Source organism: Vulpes lagopus, chromosome 4 (assembly GCF_018345385.1).
Source record: "Vulpes lagopus strain Blue_001 chromosome 4, ASM1834538v1, whole genome shotgun sequence".
In the NCBI taxonomy this organism is placed as follows: Eukaryota; Metazoa; Chordata; class Mammalia; order Carnivora; family Canidae; genus Vulpes; species Vulpes lagopus.
The window spans coordinates 84,240,560-84,257,551 of record NC_054827.1 but is presented as its reverse complement, the minus strand read 5'-3'; the positions used below and the strand labels follow the sequence as shown (position 1 = coordinate 84,257,551).

The window sequence follows — 16,992 nt, the reverse complement described above, 5'->3', positions numbered from 1 at the left end:
TGATACATCAAGAAGTGGGCAGTGGGGCTCTCACCAGGCTCCAGCAGGTTTAGTGGAGAGAGAACCGATCTGACTACGTGTTCTGTTGTACCAGGGTGGTTGCTGGGAGTAGTCATGACTCCAAACAAGAGCAGACCAGCCACATTTGTGAATAACACACCCACATTCCTAATTTACAACACTAAATGCCAATCACAATCTTTAATTTAAAATACAGCATTTGCACCAGTGTTCACACTTTAGCACTGCTGTAGTGTGAGTAATTTTAGCTGCTGTAAAAATCTCAGTGACCTAATACAATACAAGTTTATTTCTCACCCTTGTCACTCTGATGAAGATTGTGAGGGTGTCTCTGCCCCATCCAGTCATTTGAGGACCTACCTGATATGCCTTCTTCAGTAACACAAGATTGTCTGGTGTCATCCAGCAGGTGGGTAAGAAAGGAGAGAATAGAAGATCTCACGAGAGCTTGTTAGGGACCAGACACATTGCTTCTACCCACATTTCATTGGCCAGAATGTCAAGAGGCTAGGAAATGTTGACTTAGTGCTGGTCCTGGATAGAAAAGGAAAGTCATGTATATCTATGGGCACTGGCCTTCTCTGCTATAAAAGCTCTAACCAGTTCCATCCACTGTATTTATGTGGTAGTGCTTATAAGCTTCAACAAATGCAGGAGATAAACTGGGGCCAAAGGAAGAAAGTCTCTTTACAAATTAGCTTGTAGGACTCAGCTTTACTCTCACCCATCTTCTCGTCAACCTTCTTGTCTCTGTTCTTTTGCTTCCTTGTGGGATCTGCAGGTAAAACCTGCCTTCTGGCTTTAAATTAGCTACTTCTTCAAGATCTGCTGTTAATCCCTTAAATTCTGTCAAAGAAATGTCCCAGCAAAGATCCCCCCAACCCTTAAGGTACTCATTATACTCGAGAATGAATTTCTTTGTCTCCCCAACATTGTCTTAGCAGAATGATTTGCTGTTAACTGCAAATAGTTCTTAATTGGATTGTATTAAAAATAACATTGTGACTAATTTCTTAAAAGGTATATATTTTAACACTAATTTTATAAAATACTGAGACATGAAAATACAAGATAGTCTAAAATCATAGTCCTCAGTATTTGCATTGGGTAATGTAGGCCATATCCAAACCCTCAGAAAAATGCTCTACAGTTAGGAACTCATGAGCATGTTAGGAGAGCTAAATAGCTTATCCTGGATGGCTCACTCCAGTAAAGCATTTAGCATTTTTTTGTATGTGTGCTTCCTTTGGAAGAAATCAACCTTGATTTCATGATAGAAGAAGAATTTGGCTGTTTTCAGTCAGGAGTAAAAAGGGTTTAGGCTCTGAGGCAGATGTCTTGGGTTTTATTAGCTGTGTGTCTTTAGGCAAGTCACTTAATCTTTTTGTGCCTCAGTCTCCTCAACTATAAGCAGATAATAGCAGTAACTGGCCCATAGGTTTGATCAAAGAATTAAATGAATTTAATCCTCAATAATCTTTTGGGCTGGCTACTTTGTTTTATATTGATATATGTAAAAAAAAAAAAACTTAGAGTAGTCTTGGCACACACTGAGTAACCAGTCAGTATTAATCATTATAATTATTGTTATACTCTTACCCCTCCCAATAAAGAAAGAACTTTTGCATTTTCAGATAAAAACTATTATTTTTGTTTTGAGATAGCTGAAAACCATAGTGTTAGACTGTGATCCAGAAAGGAATGGTGCAATGAGGATTAGTTGTCAATACATCCAATAGTCCAAAGTCAACAGGTTTGTGATTCATGTTCAACCATCATCCATCCATCCATCCATCCATCCATCCATCCATCCATCCATCTGCTCATTGCTTATTGTGTGCTTACTATGTGCCAGTATTGTAGCTCTGCCACTTACCTGCTGTGTGCACTGGAGCAACTTTCTTTACGCTCTAAGCTTGATTTTCTTCATCTGAGAGGTGGAATAATATCTATCCTTGTTGTAGAGAACAAATTAAGTTAGAAATTTTGTGAAGTAATGGCACAGTGCATGTCCTACAATAAGTAAAGTTTAATTCTTACAAAAATTAGCATAAAAAGGGATTTACCCTAATACCTTGGTACTTTCATATAGTTTTTCAAATAATAGGTTTTGGTTTATTAGTAAGTGGGAAAATCAGTTTTTTTAAAAAAATCAACACTTTTAAAAGCTAACATTTGAAAAAACAGAATAGCCTACAATAGAATAGTATAAACTAAATGAAGAGATTAGAACAGTACAGTACTATAGAACAGTACATCACATGTACTGAAACATTAATTTCATCCATGCAAACATCTATATGCATATGAGTATTTGTTGTATATAGTACTAAGGATTTCAGTCAAAAAAAAAAATGATTGAAAGCTTTTTAATAGTATGTGAATAGTGCTGTTGGCACCTTTAATTGTCCAGAAGTCAGAACTCTGTGTTTGTTATGAAGCTAGTTCAAGTATCTTCATAACATCTTTACCAACACAGGGCAGAAATAGCACATATCAGATTTTTAAATCAATCCACACCAAGCAAGTTTCGTTTGGTGCAGAGGATTAAAAACCATTACCTAAAAATAAAATAGGATCATTGATAGATCGCATTTTTCTATACTACTGCTGCTCTCTGTCATTCTGTAAAGTAGAAAAGCCATTTATAATAGAAATAAGTCATACGGCCGTATGGTGCCTTTGAAACATCTGCATTACACCTGCCTTCTCATAGGTGAGGGGAAATCCAGGAGTCTGCTGTTGTTTCTAATGTTTGTACTGACGCAGACTAAAGAGAGGAGAGAGCTGTCACTGATGCTTGAAAAGCTAGGTGAATAATCGCCATCTTCTCAAGAGAGTCCTTTGCCCTAAAAGCCTTCAATTCCGGCTCATCTGTCTTTAGGGTTTCTTGGGCACACAGGCCTCCTGTCTCTTTTTCCAAATTAAGGGCACTCAGCAGAGCTGCCACACTGGGCACTAATGAATTGTCTGAGACTAAGCTACGCAGTAATGAGAACTGGAATCTGTCACTTACTCTCCCAGGAGGTAACAGTTCACACGCCGTTACATCACCCTATTAAAATAACTTAGTAGCTGTGTTGCTGGTCTGCTACCATTCATTAAGAAGGTGTGACCAAAGAGACATGTATTTGAACAAATGATGAAATTTAATTTGAATTGTTCTCCGTTGTGTTTTTATGGCTGAGTGCACACATGCTGTAAGTAAATTGAAGCATTTTATGCAGATCACAGGTACCTTAGGGAAGTGTGATCGCAATTATGACTTTTCACCAATTAGATGAAAAAGAAGTTAAATAAGAATGTGTGAAGATCTTGTACATTCCATTCCCTGAATTTTTGTATCCCAGGAAATACATGTTTCTGCAAGAAGCTTTCATTACGAGCATAATGTGCTAGGCCATGAAATAATCAATAAATCATTAAGAGCTAAACTGGGGAGGATGAATTTAGATGGAATAATAGAAAGTTGGGTGTAATTTTCATCACAAATCCACCAAGTCATGTAAACATTTGTTTGCTGCTTATTTTTGTCATTATCTGAGGTAGAGCACAGGCTTTGACCTTAGATGGAGGTTACCCTAAGTCCCAGCTCTTCCTTTTGGTAGTTGTGTGGAACCTTGAGGGAATTACTTGGCTTTTTTAATTCTCATTTACTTCATCTGTAGAATGAAGAGTAAACTGATATCTATCTTATATTTGAGGTTGTTGGGAGGATTAAATGTGCTAAACAGTGTTCAGCCTGTGTTAAGTACTCACTTATTATCATCACAATCACCACCATTATCTAGTCTTCTTCCTCCAAGGAAAAAACCAGGAAGAGATAATTTTTGCACTTCCAGAGTTTTTTTTCTTTTGATGCAGCTGTCTGAAAAGAGCAACTATAGAGTATAGCTCAAAAAAATATTAGAAAGCCAACAGCAATGCTTTAGTAAGCTCAGCAGCCCCATCAAGTACTATATAGGCACATCCTCAAGCACCTTTCTTTGAAGAAGAGAATTCCTTCATGCAGTGCTGTGGCTCTACGAGTTATCTGTGTCATTTGAGCAAGCTTCCCTACCTCTCTTCATCTTTGGAAAGGGGTTGGTAATACCTCCTTCCTTGTGTTGTCTCGAAGATTAAGTCAAACAAAATTAACTTTTTAAAACATCTGTCAACACGTCTAGTGTGTATTTATACCCTCAACATGTGAATACTCAATAAACTGGAATCGTTAGGATTATTATTACTCAAAATGCCACTGACTACCATCTATAAGACACAGCTCTGGATTATATTCTAACAGTTGTATGCATGCAGGCTGTACCCCGTCCACCTTTGCCTGGTCTCTCTTTTGTCCTCAAAGCCCGTAGTCCCAGGGGGCTGCCTAGAAGTACACTGTTTATAGAACAGAGCTTTTCAAACTAGACCATATCATACTTAAATAGAATCTGTAACTTTGGCCTCATTCACTCAACCTTCTAGCACACTATACAAAGTAGCCTATGTTAATGTCCTAGTTGTTTTATTATTAGATCATTAATTATTATTTTAACAGTTTTAAAAATAACATTTGGAATCATATTATTGGTGAAAAACATAAACCACTCACAGTCTTTCAAAACTACTGGAATTAAAACGATATTCCAATGATAACAGTCACTAAAGTATATAGAGGACTTTTTAAAGATAATTTTGTACTTTCAGAATCAAGTTAAATTCATGAACAACTGGCAATTGCACCCAAATGCAATTTAAAACAAACTGGATTCTTTCTTATACTTTGGGAATTGGCATGAGTATGTCCTGAGGAGTTTTATAGCCACATGGTATATACAAAATGAGGTGCTGAATTTTCATCATTTTGCCTAAAATATGTCTTCCCAGATTTGTGTTTTTCACAATTATAAAAAAATGCAGTATAGTTTGTTAAAAGTAAATTCCTAATAATCTTGAAAATACACTTAAAAAGTATCTCTATTTCTCTTCTTGTCTAAGAAAGACAACGCACCATCTTGAAGTAGAAGACAAAAATACTGATAGTAGTATAATAACCATCAATACTTCTTTCTGTTTGCCCATTCTTTTTTTATATATATATTTTTTTAATTTTTATTTATTTATGATAGTCACACACAGAGAGAGAGAGAGAGAGAGAGGCAGAGACAGAGGCAGAGGGAGAAGCAGGCTCCATGCACCTGGAGCCCGACGTGGGATTCGATCCCGGGTCTCCAGGATCACGCCCTGGGCCAAAGGCAGGCACCAAACCGCTGCGCCACCCAGGGATCCCCTGTTTGCCCATTCTACCATGTAATAAACCCTTGACATATATTAAGTTATTTAATCTTCATATCAGGAGAAGGATATCATTAACCACATCTTCTATGTAGTAAGTACAGGTTCAGAGTGGTTATGTAACTTTCCTCGAATCACACTGTTATTTGTTGGAAAATTCTTACCCGAGATCAGGTCTTTTGACTCCAGTTTCCAGTGGTGCTGTTACTCTGGCACTTTGATTTAGGTGATTCAGGGCAAAAAGGATGGGGGTGCATGAAGAACTCTAGAACATTTTAGGTGGAGGCAATTTCTACTAATGGGATAGACCATTACTTCTCACTTTAAAGATACTCTATCACTTTTCTCCCCTAGTATATCTTGTGGAAAATCACCAAAATCATAGAGTATAGCATTCTGCAGTTCCATGTAAATTGAAGTAGAAATATCTATTCTGGCATAGTTAACACATTTCTCAAGTTTCTTTCCAGGCACATAATAAAATTAAGTATAGATATATATAAAAAATATATGTTATATATATAAATATATATATATATATATATATATCTGAATTTAGCTTTTAATTTCTTTATTGTCCTGTAATTCCCTCCTTTCTTGGATTTGCTGATTTAAAGCATTCTAATACATTTCTAAATGGAAACATTTGTTACTCATTCCAGGGCTGCATACTGAATTAGGTTTGGATAACATAGCAAATCAAGATGATTATCACACATGAGAGTGAAGCAATCCAATATAGAATAATGTCTCTTGTAGATGACCAGGTCTCTGTAGGGCTCTATTTGTTGCTTTTAAAAGCCTGAAATTGTTTATAGAGTGCTACTGCAAATTCTCTTGATTCTTACGGACCGAGTGGTCTAGAAAGGTTAAAACTCAAATAACCAAAAATATTTCCTCTGCCTTTCTCATACAGTGCTATTTCCTGGGTGTTTATTTTTAAAGCCAAGAGAACTTGCATTTGTTTCAGCTTCATACCTTAGCGTGAAATTAATTTTTACCATTGCCAACAACTGCTGTTCAAGCCCAAGCATGCCATGCACATTTTCCATAGATGTTGTAAACCAAGAGCTGGGTCCTAAAGCTGGACATATACAGAACTTGGGGAAGCAGGATAAATTGACTTTGACCAATTAAGCTAGTAATGGCTCAGTACCAAATAAGAGGCAATGCGAGGCGGCCCAAAGTGACTTGGCTGAAGAGAGATTCCCCTGGATATTGACAGTTATTATGTTAAAAAGTACATAGAATTGTCTACATTTATTCACCCAAAGAACCTAATTGTGTGTCTGTGTGTATGAGTGTATGTAGCATCTGAAAGCACCAGTGATCTACAGAGCACACATTGGTAAGTATTGGGCTATGGCATAGCAGAACTTCCTTCGAAATAGGATATCTAAAAAAAAAAAAATGAAATAGGGTATTTACGTTAAAATAAATAAAATGCAATGTAGGAAATTAGTTTCTTTTTAACTGTCTTTGTTTGGAAGTATTCCTTTGTATCATCATTTAAGTTGAAATAACACTTTGCATAGCATATAACATTACTGTTTTTCTAAATAACTTCACCATCATTTCTTTTTTTACTCTCAGGGAAACTGATAGGATTAGGAGAGTTGTATTCTATTTTGCAGCTGAAGAAGGTGATGCAGAGAGGAGATAAATGCCTTTTACATTCAGTATAGGCTAGGTTAGGGCATTGGAAAACTAAGGCCCACAAGCCAAATCTGGTCGGCAGCTTGTTTTTATACCATCTGGAAATTAAGAATTTTTAAAAGTTTGTTAAAATAAAAAGGCCAATATTTACTATCTGGCCTCTTACAGAAAAATTATGCCAACTTCTGGACTAGATTATGTTGTGGTAACAAAGTCCATATCTCAATGGTTTTGCCAACGAAAACGTATTTCTTGGGTGATATCACATGCCCAGCACAGGCTGTCAGGAGTCTCTGCTTATCCAGATCACTCAAGAACACAAACTGACAGAGACTTCATGTCGTTATGTCCTCCATGGTCACCACAGTAGCAGAAAGGGAATAGGATGAGATGAACACTGGCTCTCAAAATTTCCACCTTGGTGTGAAACATACCACTTCTGCTCATAATTTACTGGCCAAGCACATCACATAGCCTTCCTGAAGAAGGAAATCCGAAAACGTTTTGTGAACAACAGCACCAATACAGGGTGTATATATGTGCTCACACACATGTAAGTGTATAGAGAGTTAGTTCAAAAATAAGTTAATTAGAATCTAAATCCTATGAAACTTGATTTATTGATTCTCTCCTCTGTCTAGATATATATAGATACAGTTGTGTAGGCATCTTTATAACATATATTGTTACAAACAGATCTGTATTACATATATATATAAAATTCTTATCCAATATTGAATTCCATATATATCAACATATAATAGATATCTCTATAGAGATATATCTAATGAAAAATATTAGTATTAGAAGGAAACCTACAGTTGATTCTAAGGAAACATAACTTATTTTATAAAGACAGATGAGGTTAATAGCGACAGAGCCGAAGTGTGAGCTTCTTGTAAATTTGTAGTTTCTGGATAATCTCTCAACCATGTACTTCTTCCTCTACATTAACATTTTTCTTTTACAAATTAAGGCCTTATGGGATCCCTGGGTGGCGCAGTGGTTTGGCGCTTGCCTTTGGCCCAGGGCGCGATCCTGGAGACCCGGGATCGAATCCCACATCAGGCTCCCGGTGCATGGAGCCTGCTTCTCCCTCTGCCTATGTCTCTGCCTCTCTCTCTCTCTCTCTGTGACTATCATAAATAAATAAAAATTAAAAAAAAAAACAAATTAAGGCCTTATATCATTTTGAAATCATGCTAGATAAATTTTTATATGATCTCATTTTGGAAACAGTTGCTCTTGTGACAAAGAGAAGTCTACTCCTGCAACACATACACACACGTGGTGAAGAACTATCTTCTTGATTTTCAAGAGGCATTATGAATTTTCAGTGTCCTTACTGAATGCCTGCTTGCATAAGGCCAAACTGTAGTCTGAAACAGTCCCAAATCTCGGAGCACACTGGCTACACCTTTGTTGACTCAGTGACAAAGCAAGGAAATAGTCCGTGATAAAGAATTGAAGAAATGGTTTTATTCCTCTTCACATATGCTTCCTTCCTTCAGTCAAGGATTGTTGATGGGTTTGCTTTTTGTTTCTTTACATCTCTGACCCTTTTCTCTTTATTTATGGGAGACTACATGAGAGAAACATAAATTGTCAGTTTTTTAACTGTACACTTGGCCATTGCATCAATGTGAACTTTATCACTTGAGAGTATTACTGCCAAAATGGGAAGTTTCACAAACAACCAATTAGTGGTGAGAGGAAAAACCCCGGAAAGAGATCATTTTTCTTCAGAAGAATGAATCACAATATTTGAAGAGAGGAGATCTTATGAAAAAGCACCGGTTGAAGATTCTAAGCCTATCTTCCATCTATGTTTGGAGAATGGCTAACAGCCATGTGTGGGAGTCAAAGCAAAAAATGGAGAGTGGAGGTTTTCTTTGCTTTTTTAACATAAGAATGTTTGAAGAATGTATGTGTGGGTCAGAAAAGGGGAGAGTAAGGGCTCCTGTGAGCCAAAGGAGACCTGGTGAAACCAAACCTACTGTTCAGTGGCTTCATGCATGAGATAGTACACAAACTGAAGAGGCAATTGTCATTAAAAAAAATAAAAATAAAAAAGCAAAACAAACTTGTTTTCCTCTCCATAGAGGAAAATGAAACTTAAGGTTGCTGCCAAATCATTTCCATCAGCTAGGGTTCAACTTGTGAGCATCACTGATATCTATCTCAGTTGGCTTCTCTGTGTTTTTCTGTCTTTGCTCTGAAAGTCTCCATATTTCCATTGAGTTTCTTCTGGAATTAACCTGTGCTACCAAAAAAATGTGACTAAACTTTTTTAAAGCCCCTAGTTTCCATCTTAAAAGAGAAAATATAAAAACGAAGCGTGCCATAGCTACTAGCTCAATTTCCAAGAAATCTGCATGTCAGCAAGTTAGAATATAAATTGGGGAAGGTATTTGATCACACAGTATGCAAAGTCATGAAGAAACCCCACACAAAATGGGAACTTTTTTCTTTAGGGAGTACAAACATCCAGTCATCAAGGCTACATTTTGGTTAATGATTATATACCCCGAAATGATAAGTCAGAAGAATTATTTTATATGACTTTGTTGGCTCATAAAAATAAACAACTTAAAAATATTGTAAATACTTACATTAAAAGGAAGCAGTAATATTTTTAATATTTAATTATCTTCAAAGAGAAAAAAATTTAAGATTCTCAGCTTCTCACCAATGAAATTACAGGTTATCTGATTTTCTTTGAAGTAATTATAATGGTAAAGGAGCTTATATAACATCATCCTCACATATTTAAACCTTCCTTATTTGTATAAATTTTAAGTACATATATACATAAATGTAAAAGCATAGTTCATGTTTGGAATAAAATTAAACTTATTTCAAAGAAAATATTCAAATATATATCATTCAGTTTCAGAAAGTGAAAAGTCATAAGCTTTACATCTTACAATCTTTACATATTGGTGGGTCATTTAATCACCAAAGGGTTAATAGTCTATGCATACTGTAATTAAAAATAAATAGAGCTCTAAGCCACTTAGTCCCCAACTGTGCCAGATGAGGCAAATATTTCACTTCTATAAAAATAAATTTCTAATTTTGAAGCATTAGTTGAGCCTCCCATCAAGGAATTCTGTGATGTCTGTTCATTTATCTAAGATTTTTTTTTCGGACTTATGAATATTTATGAGCTGTAGGGTTCAATTGAGCATTATACGAAGTGAGAGGTAGTGTCTTCCAGATGTAAAGGGGGCTTTTAATTCTATTGCTTCTCCAGATACTCACTGGCATCTTGTCACGCTTGAATGAGCCATTCAAAATAGAGCTGCCATCTAATTGAAGTACCTAAGTGCAAAAATGAAAGGAGAATTTAATGAAGCATAAATTGTCTGTTCAGTTGGAGATACAGACCCCCTTACTGTAACACAATTAAATAAAACATAGTGGAGGTTTCTACTAATCAACCTCAACCACCTTCTGTTTTGCAGATAGGAAGCTTACAAGATCAATTAATGTCTTTATTGTGAAGTGTGGTGCATGGACAATAAATGTATTCTCTGTGGTGTGTGTGTGTGTGTGTGTGTGTGTGTGTGTGTGTGTGTTTATAATCAAGATTCTTCATGTATGAGATACTGTGTTCAGTGCTGGTTGAGGACACCCAGATGAATCAAGGTCCCACAATCTATAGGAAACAATAGTCCTTATCAGGTATCAACAGCTAGCTTATTTTTAACAAAAAAATTATCATGCAGTCCTCCAGGTTAAGATTATGGAAGCCTGTTGGAATTTGAAGAGATAGTAGTTCTAGTGGCTCAATGGGGGAAAAAAACCCCAGCTCTTTCTGGGATAGTGCCCTTTCTTCTGGTTGTGTGCTGTATAAAATTTCTCAATCTTAGGAATGTGTCCATGGGGTGTCCATGGGATGACTAAGTCATTGGCTTAGTCATTAGGGGAGAGGGAACAGGGGACAGTAGGAGGATTAGCAAGGTCAAGTACCCCCTCCCCCCACTTATAATTCTATAGGAACCAAGAAGTTCAGCAAATGGAAACGGCAACTGGCCAAAAAGCCAACCAAATTCAGAAAATGAGAATAGCAACTAATAAATCTGAAAATCCACCAAGAATACACTATTTATTCATGCATTCCTTATTTTAGAAGATATTTCTTGAGAATATATGTATATGAAGCATTTTGGCTGCAGTCACTGAGTATATAGTAAGGAATAAGTCTGGCATGGTTCCTGCCTTTTTGTCACTTATAATCAAGAGGTAAATGATTGGCTATTTATGCCAAAAGGCTTTATCACTTAACACTTTTCCTTGTACCATTACAAAGCTCCAGGATCCAATTCAGCATCATTTATCACAATTACTTGTTATGTCTCTTTAGACTCATTTAATCCAGAATAGTTCTTCAGGCTTCCTTTCATTTTCTTGACCTTGACTCTTCGAAGAATATAAGCTTGTTATTTTGTACAATGTCTTTTGATTTTGATTGTCTCATGGTTCCTAATGATTAGAATCAGGTAAACCTTTGAGGGGAGAAATATCAAAGAAGTGATGTTGTGTCCTTCTCAGGGCCTCATGTCAGGAGGGAGACACATTGCACTTTTGGAAAACTAAATCTGGTCATAGTTTTGTCTTGCTTTGGTTTTTTTTCTCTTTTCACTCTATACTTTCCCCCCCAACTTCTTCCATCATCATACTTTAGATATCTGCCTTACTACTATGTATTTAGTCTGAATATTCCCTCTAAACTCCAGGCCCGTAAGTACAATTTCTTATTTGACAACTCACTTAAAAAACTTAACGTACTTAAAATATCTGAGATTAAATTCATGATCTTCTGCTAAGGACTCATACAATGTTTCCCATCTCAGCTAATGGCCTCACCATCCAGTCAGATTCTAAAAGTGATCCTTGATATTTCCTTCTTCCTTACCTCCCCCAATTCAAATCTGTCATCAAGTTCTATCAATTTTACCTTTTAAATATCTCAAATCATAGCTCATTTCTCTCATTATTTACTCACAAGATTTTGGCACCAAGACTGTTCCTCCCACCAAGTCTACTGGCAAAATCTACTTAGTTTAGCTGGTCTTCCTACATTCATGCTGGTGTCTTCCAGACTTTCCTATATTGAAAATAGGGTGATATTTTCAAAATGACTTAACTATTTTCTAGTTAAGTCACTCTCCAGCTTCCTTCCCCCATCTTCCCCAAATTTCCCTCTAATTGCTTTTTTTTCTCTTAAGATAAAGACTAGAATATTTCAGTCTCTTAAATCTCTACATGGTCAGACCTTTGCATGCCTCTCTGTCCCATGTCAAACCATCATTCTCTCAATTTATGCCTCTCAGCTATACTAGTCTTAAGTCCCTAAAGCAATACTTGACATGTGGCCTTTGCACATACTGTTCACTTCATCTAAACCAGACCTCTTCCACTCATTTAGTTAACCTCCATCCAGCTTTAGATCTCAGATTCAAAGAAGCCCTTTTTGACTATCTCAGTCTAGACCAGATTCTCCTGTTATATGCTTTTATAAAACACATCCCTTAGTAGGAAAGTACTTATCTCCACTTATAATTTTATATTATTTACTGTGATTATTGGAACAGTATCTGTCTTCCAAAGCAGTATATAAACAATACAAGGGCAATAATTTGTGTTTGATTTTACTTACTTTCTTATCCTAATTCCTACAGCACTTAGCACAGCACTGAGCATATAACAGGTGGTCTATACATGTTTGTTGAGTGATTGAGTAGCATAAGCCATAAAGATTTGCTGTACAATTCAGTGGAATAAGCAATGAAATAGACACAGACTGAAACAGTCTATTGGAGTGAAACTTCTTCCTTAAGAAAAACAGTGTGCCAGGCACCTGAATGGCTCAGTTTTTTAAACATCTGCCTTCGGCTCAGGTCATGAGTCCTGTGATCCAGTGCATGTGCATCAGGTTCCCCACTCAGCAGCGTCTGCTTCTCCTTCTCCCTCTGCCCCTCCCGTGCTCATGCTCTCTCTCTCTCTCTCTCTCTCTCTCTCTCTCAAATAAATAAATAAAACCTTAAAATAAAGGAAGGGAGGAGAGGGGAGAAGAGAAGGGAAGAGAACAGAACAATGTACCTTTGTAACAGAGGTAACAATGTACCTTTTTGGTCACCAGAGCTGAACTATCTATTGGGGCATGCCATCACACAACCACAAACTATCCTTTTTAATCATGAGTATTGAGTGTTTCTAATTTTTCTTAGAAAGAGTTCTTGAAATATACTAAACTTACTATTCATTTGAGTTCCTCATGAAAAAAATTGTTGTCTTTAAATAGGCTCATAAACCTAATGTTCAAGTTGTCAACAAAAATGAGCAAAGTGGGGGTGCCTGGGTGGCTCAGTCAGTTAAGTCTTCAACTCAACTCATGATCTCAGGGTCCTGGGCTAGAGCCCTGTGTTGGCCTCCATACCTAGCAGGGAGTCTGCTTCTCCCTCTCTCTGTTGATGCTTTCTCTTTCTTTCTCTCTCTCTCTCTCTCTCTCTCATAAATAAATAAATAAATAAATAAATAAATAAATAAATAAAATATTTTTTTAAATGAACAAAGCAAAGATGATATTTTTATGTCCACAATTGTTTCAGATAAGTGAATGGCTCTCTCTTTTCTCAGTCTCAGTCAAGGTCTGATGGTTAATTTTATGTGTCAATTTGACTGGGCCAACACATGTCCATATAGGTGGTAAACATTTTGAGGTCTGTGAGGGTGTTTCTGGAAGAAATTAGCATTTGAATCACTAGGCTAAATAAAGAAAATCCACCCTTGCCAACATGGTTAGGTATCTAGGCCATAAGAAGAACAAAAAGGCAGAGGAAGGGCAAATTCTTTCTCTTCTTGTACTGGGACACCCATTATCTCTTGTGCTAGAACATTGGAGCTCCTGGTTCTATGGGCTTTGGACTCTGGGACTTACACCAGCAGCTCCCCTTCCTGGTGTTCCTCTCAGCTGTTTGGCTTCCATGGGGATTTACACTATCAGCTCCCCTGGTTCTCAGACTTTCAAAGTCAGAGGGAATTACACCACAGCCTTTCCTGGATCTCCAGCTTACAGACAGCAAATCATGTGACTTATTGACCTCCAGAACAACATGAGCCAATTCCTACATATATATGTCCTATTGGTTGTATTTCTCTAGATAGCTCTGACTAACCATGCCAATCTCTGCAATGATAAAACAGCCCAGTGGTATTAACTTCCAGAGGTTCTCTCAACACAGCATCCATCAGGCATACACATTAATTTGATAGCAGTTTCTTTCATCTAACCTGTTTCTCTTTGATCTGTACAGATCTTCAGTCAAAATGTAGCCAAGGTTATTTTGCTACAATGAGATTTTGTTATAAGATTAGGCTAGGATTGAGACTCGCTGAGAAAAAAGAGGAAAGTTATCACATGCTGTTCATAAATTTCCAGGACAGTAATTTTATTTGGGGACACCATCTATCCTAATTGCATGTAGAAATGAATAGTGTTAACCCACCTCAAGCAACATACACAGTTGTGTTTAAAATCAGTCTTGGTGAATCAGATTGTTTTTGAGATTACAAATTGTGTTTGCTACTTTGAGTAATACTACATTAAACTCTTATATGTGATTAGTCTGGAGGGTGGGACTAAGGAACTTTCAATATTTATGTATCTGAGATTTTTGTATAATTTCATGTAATTTGTTTTAAAAATGAATATGCAGTACTTTTTAATTTGGTAAAAGGACATACAACTTTTTAAAGGATTTGTTTGTGAATCCTTTTTCAAAACTCAAATTTTATCTTTTGCTTCCACTTATAATTTAATAAGTCACAAGTGTTTGTCATTCCTAGCAATGAGAACAGTCCAGATAACTTACACAATCTTGGTATTTAAAACTAATCGGAGTACTGAAGATGTAAGAAAGCTAAATGAAGTAAAATCCAGGAAGTAATAAGCCATTCCCAGGATGATGAAATCCATGGCTACTTTAATGTCTAATGCACAGTGAAAGAAGTCCATCACAGATGGGAGTGACACAAAAACAGCCAAACTTTCAACAACCTTTTAGCAGCTGCATGTGAGCTGGTGGGACAAATTAGGATTGCAAGGAGTCCAGACACAGAGCAAGTCTCCACCTACCCACCAACTCATTCCCACGGGCTTCACTGAGTGCGTGGGGTGAAACACAGAAAGCTGGAGTCAGAGCAGGACAATGAGGAGAGATGCCTCTGAGGATCTCCAGGCATTCCTTGAGAGCAAGGAAGCACTTGCTGAAGACTGCAAGCAGGACAAGAGATTGAAATCTGTTCAAGACTTTGAAGGCCTCCACTGAATGCATCATCTCAGCACTCCCAAGACTAAAGCCAGAAATTTCCTGGGATACAGAAGTCCAATAACAGCCCTAGTGAGCAAAGGGAACTCTGTAGAATCCCAAAAACCTGGCTTTCATGAGCTGTAAAGCAAAGAGCTACATCCCACATTCAAAGAGCTGGCAGCTAGGCTATAGATAGTGCAAAGATCTCTAGGCTTTTGTGACTGCTCAGATCTCAAGTCCTACTGAAAGGAAGGTCCTGATGCCTCCATCAAATCAACTGAATCCTATAGTGAGCTAAATAACTAAAGCTGCAACAAAGGCAAGACCCAGCTAGTCTGTAGAGTAGATCGACTCGGTCTCTACACTGGTGGCATGACAAAAAAGGGCATGCCTTATTTAGAGGTAAATATTTCTTCAGTTTCCACTGTTCCTGTATGCACAATACTGGGCACACAATACAAAAATTTTGGGTTTTGCCACGTGGTAAAAAACCTGGGGCCATAGTCAAGAAGAGAAAAGAATCAGATGGTCAGTAGAATCACATGCAGAGACAGCCAAGTGTAAAATACATCAGACAGGGACTTGAATATTGCTGTGATAAATATACTAAGGGGTCTAATGGAAAGGCAACTATTTTTTTTTTTTAGCTTGGCCTATTTTTGGTATTGCAATACTTGACTTGCTATTTTTGTTTGATGTTATGATTCTGTGACTTATTCACATTGTTGCATGTAACTATAAATTGCTTGTTTTTTACTGATACGCAGTGTGTCATTGTTAGACAATACCATCCATTCAGTTGTCAGCATACATTTACGTTTCTAAGTTTTTAGTACTACAAAGATTGTCAAGATGCACATTCTTGTATAGCTCTCCCAGTATACATACTCAAGAATTTCTCTCCAGACTATACATATGAGTAGAATTTTCCAAGACAATACATTTCCACCCCCCCACACACAGTAGTTATATCAGCAGGCAATGAGTCTCTATTTCCATATATTGTCACCAACACCCAGTGTTTTCAAACTTTCTATTTTTTGCTGATTGGTGGGTTTTAGGTGGGATTTCATTGTGATATTAAGCTGCATTTCTCTAATTTCTCATGAGAATCTGTTGGAATGCTCATGGGCCATTTGTGTTTTCTCTTTTGTGAGAAACTTATTTTTTTCCTTAATAATTCATGGAAATTATTCCTATATTCTGCAAACAGATCATTCTGTCATTTTTATATATGTTGCAAATATTTCTCACTTCTATGTATAGTCTAAACACAATACATCGCTATTACTTTTGTCTTAAACATTAAGCTGTCTTAACTTATAAAAAATGAGAAAAATAATTTATATTTACCATTCTTGACAGTTCTCATTCCTTTTGTACAAAACCAGATTTTATTTTGATATCATTTTCCTTCTGCCTGAAGAACTTCCTTTAATATTTGATAGTTTTAGATCTACTGATAATGGATTCCCTCAACACTTATTTGTCTGTTAACGGTCTTTATTTAATCTTGCTTTTTGAAATGTATCTTCAGCAGATGTAGAATTCTGTGTTGATAGTTCTTTCCTTCAGGATATTACAGGTATAGATGCACTATTTACTGGATTTTAGTGTCTGACAAGAAGTCTGCTTATCTTCGAATCTCTATTGTAATTTTTTTTTCCTTTTAGCACTTTAGAGAAGTGTTGCTGCCTTATGGAATTTGTGGTTTCTGCAGATA

At 36.7% G+C, this 16,992-nt stretch overlaps 1 protein-coding gene and 1 long non-coding RNA gene across 2 annotated transcripts in view; one reads left to right on the top strand and one right to left on the bottom strand.

Annotated features, from left to right (window-relative positions):
• The window catches only part of XRCC4 (X-ray repair cross complementing 4), a 277,018-nt gene that overhangs the window by 258,140 nt on the left and 1,886 nt on the right, over window positions 1–16,992 (top strand). The window lies entirely within an intron of this gene.
• On the bottom strand, window positions 397–10,263 carry LOC121489251. Its single transcript, XR_005987306.1, has 3 exons — window positions 10,216–10,263; window positions 1,898–1,975; window positions 397–555 (listed from the first exon to the last, which is right to left on the bottom strand). It is a non-coding gene; the product is annotated as an uncharacterized LOC121489251 (long non-coding RNA).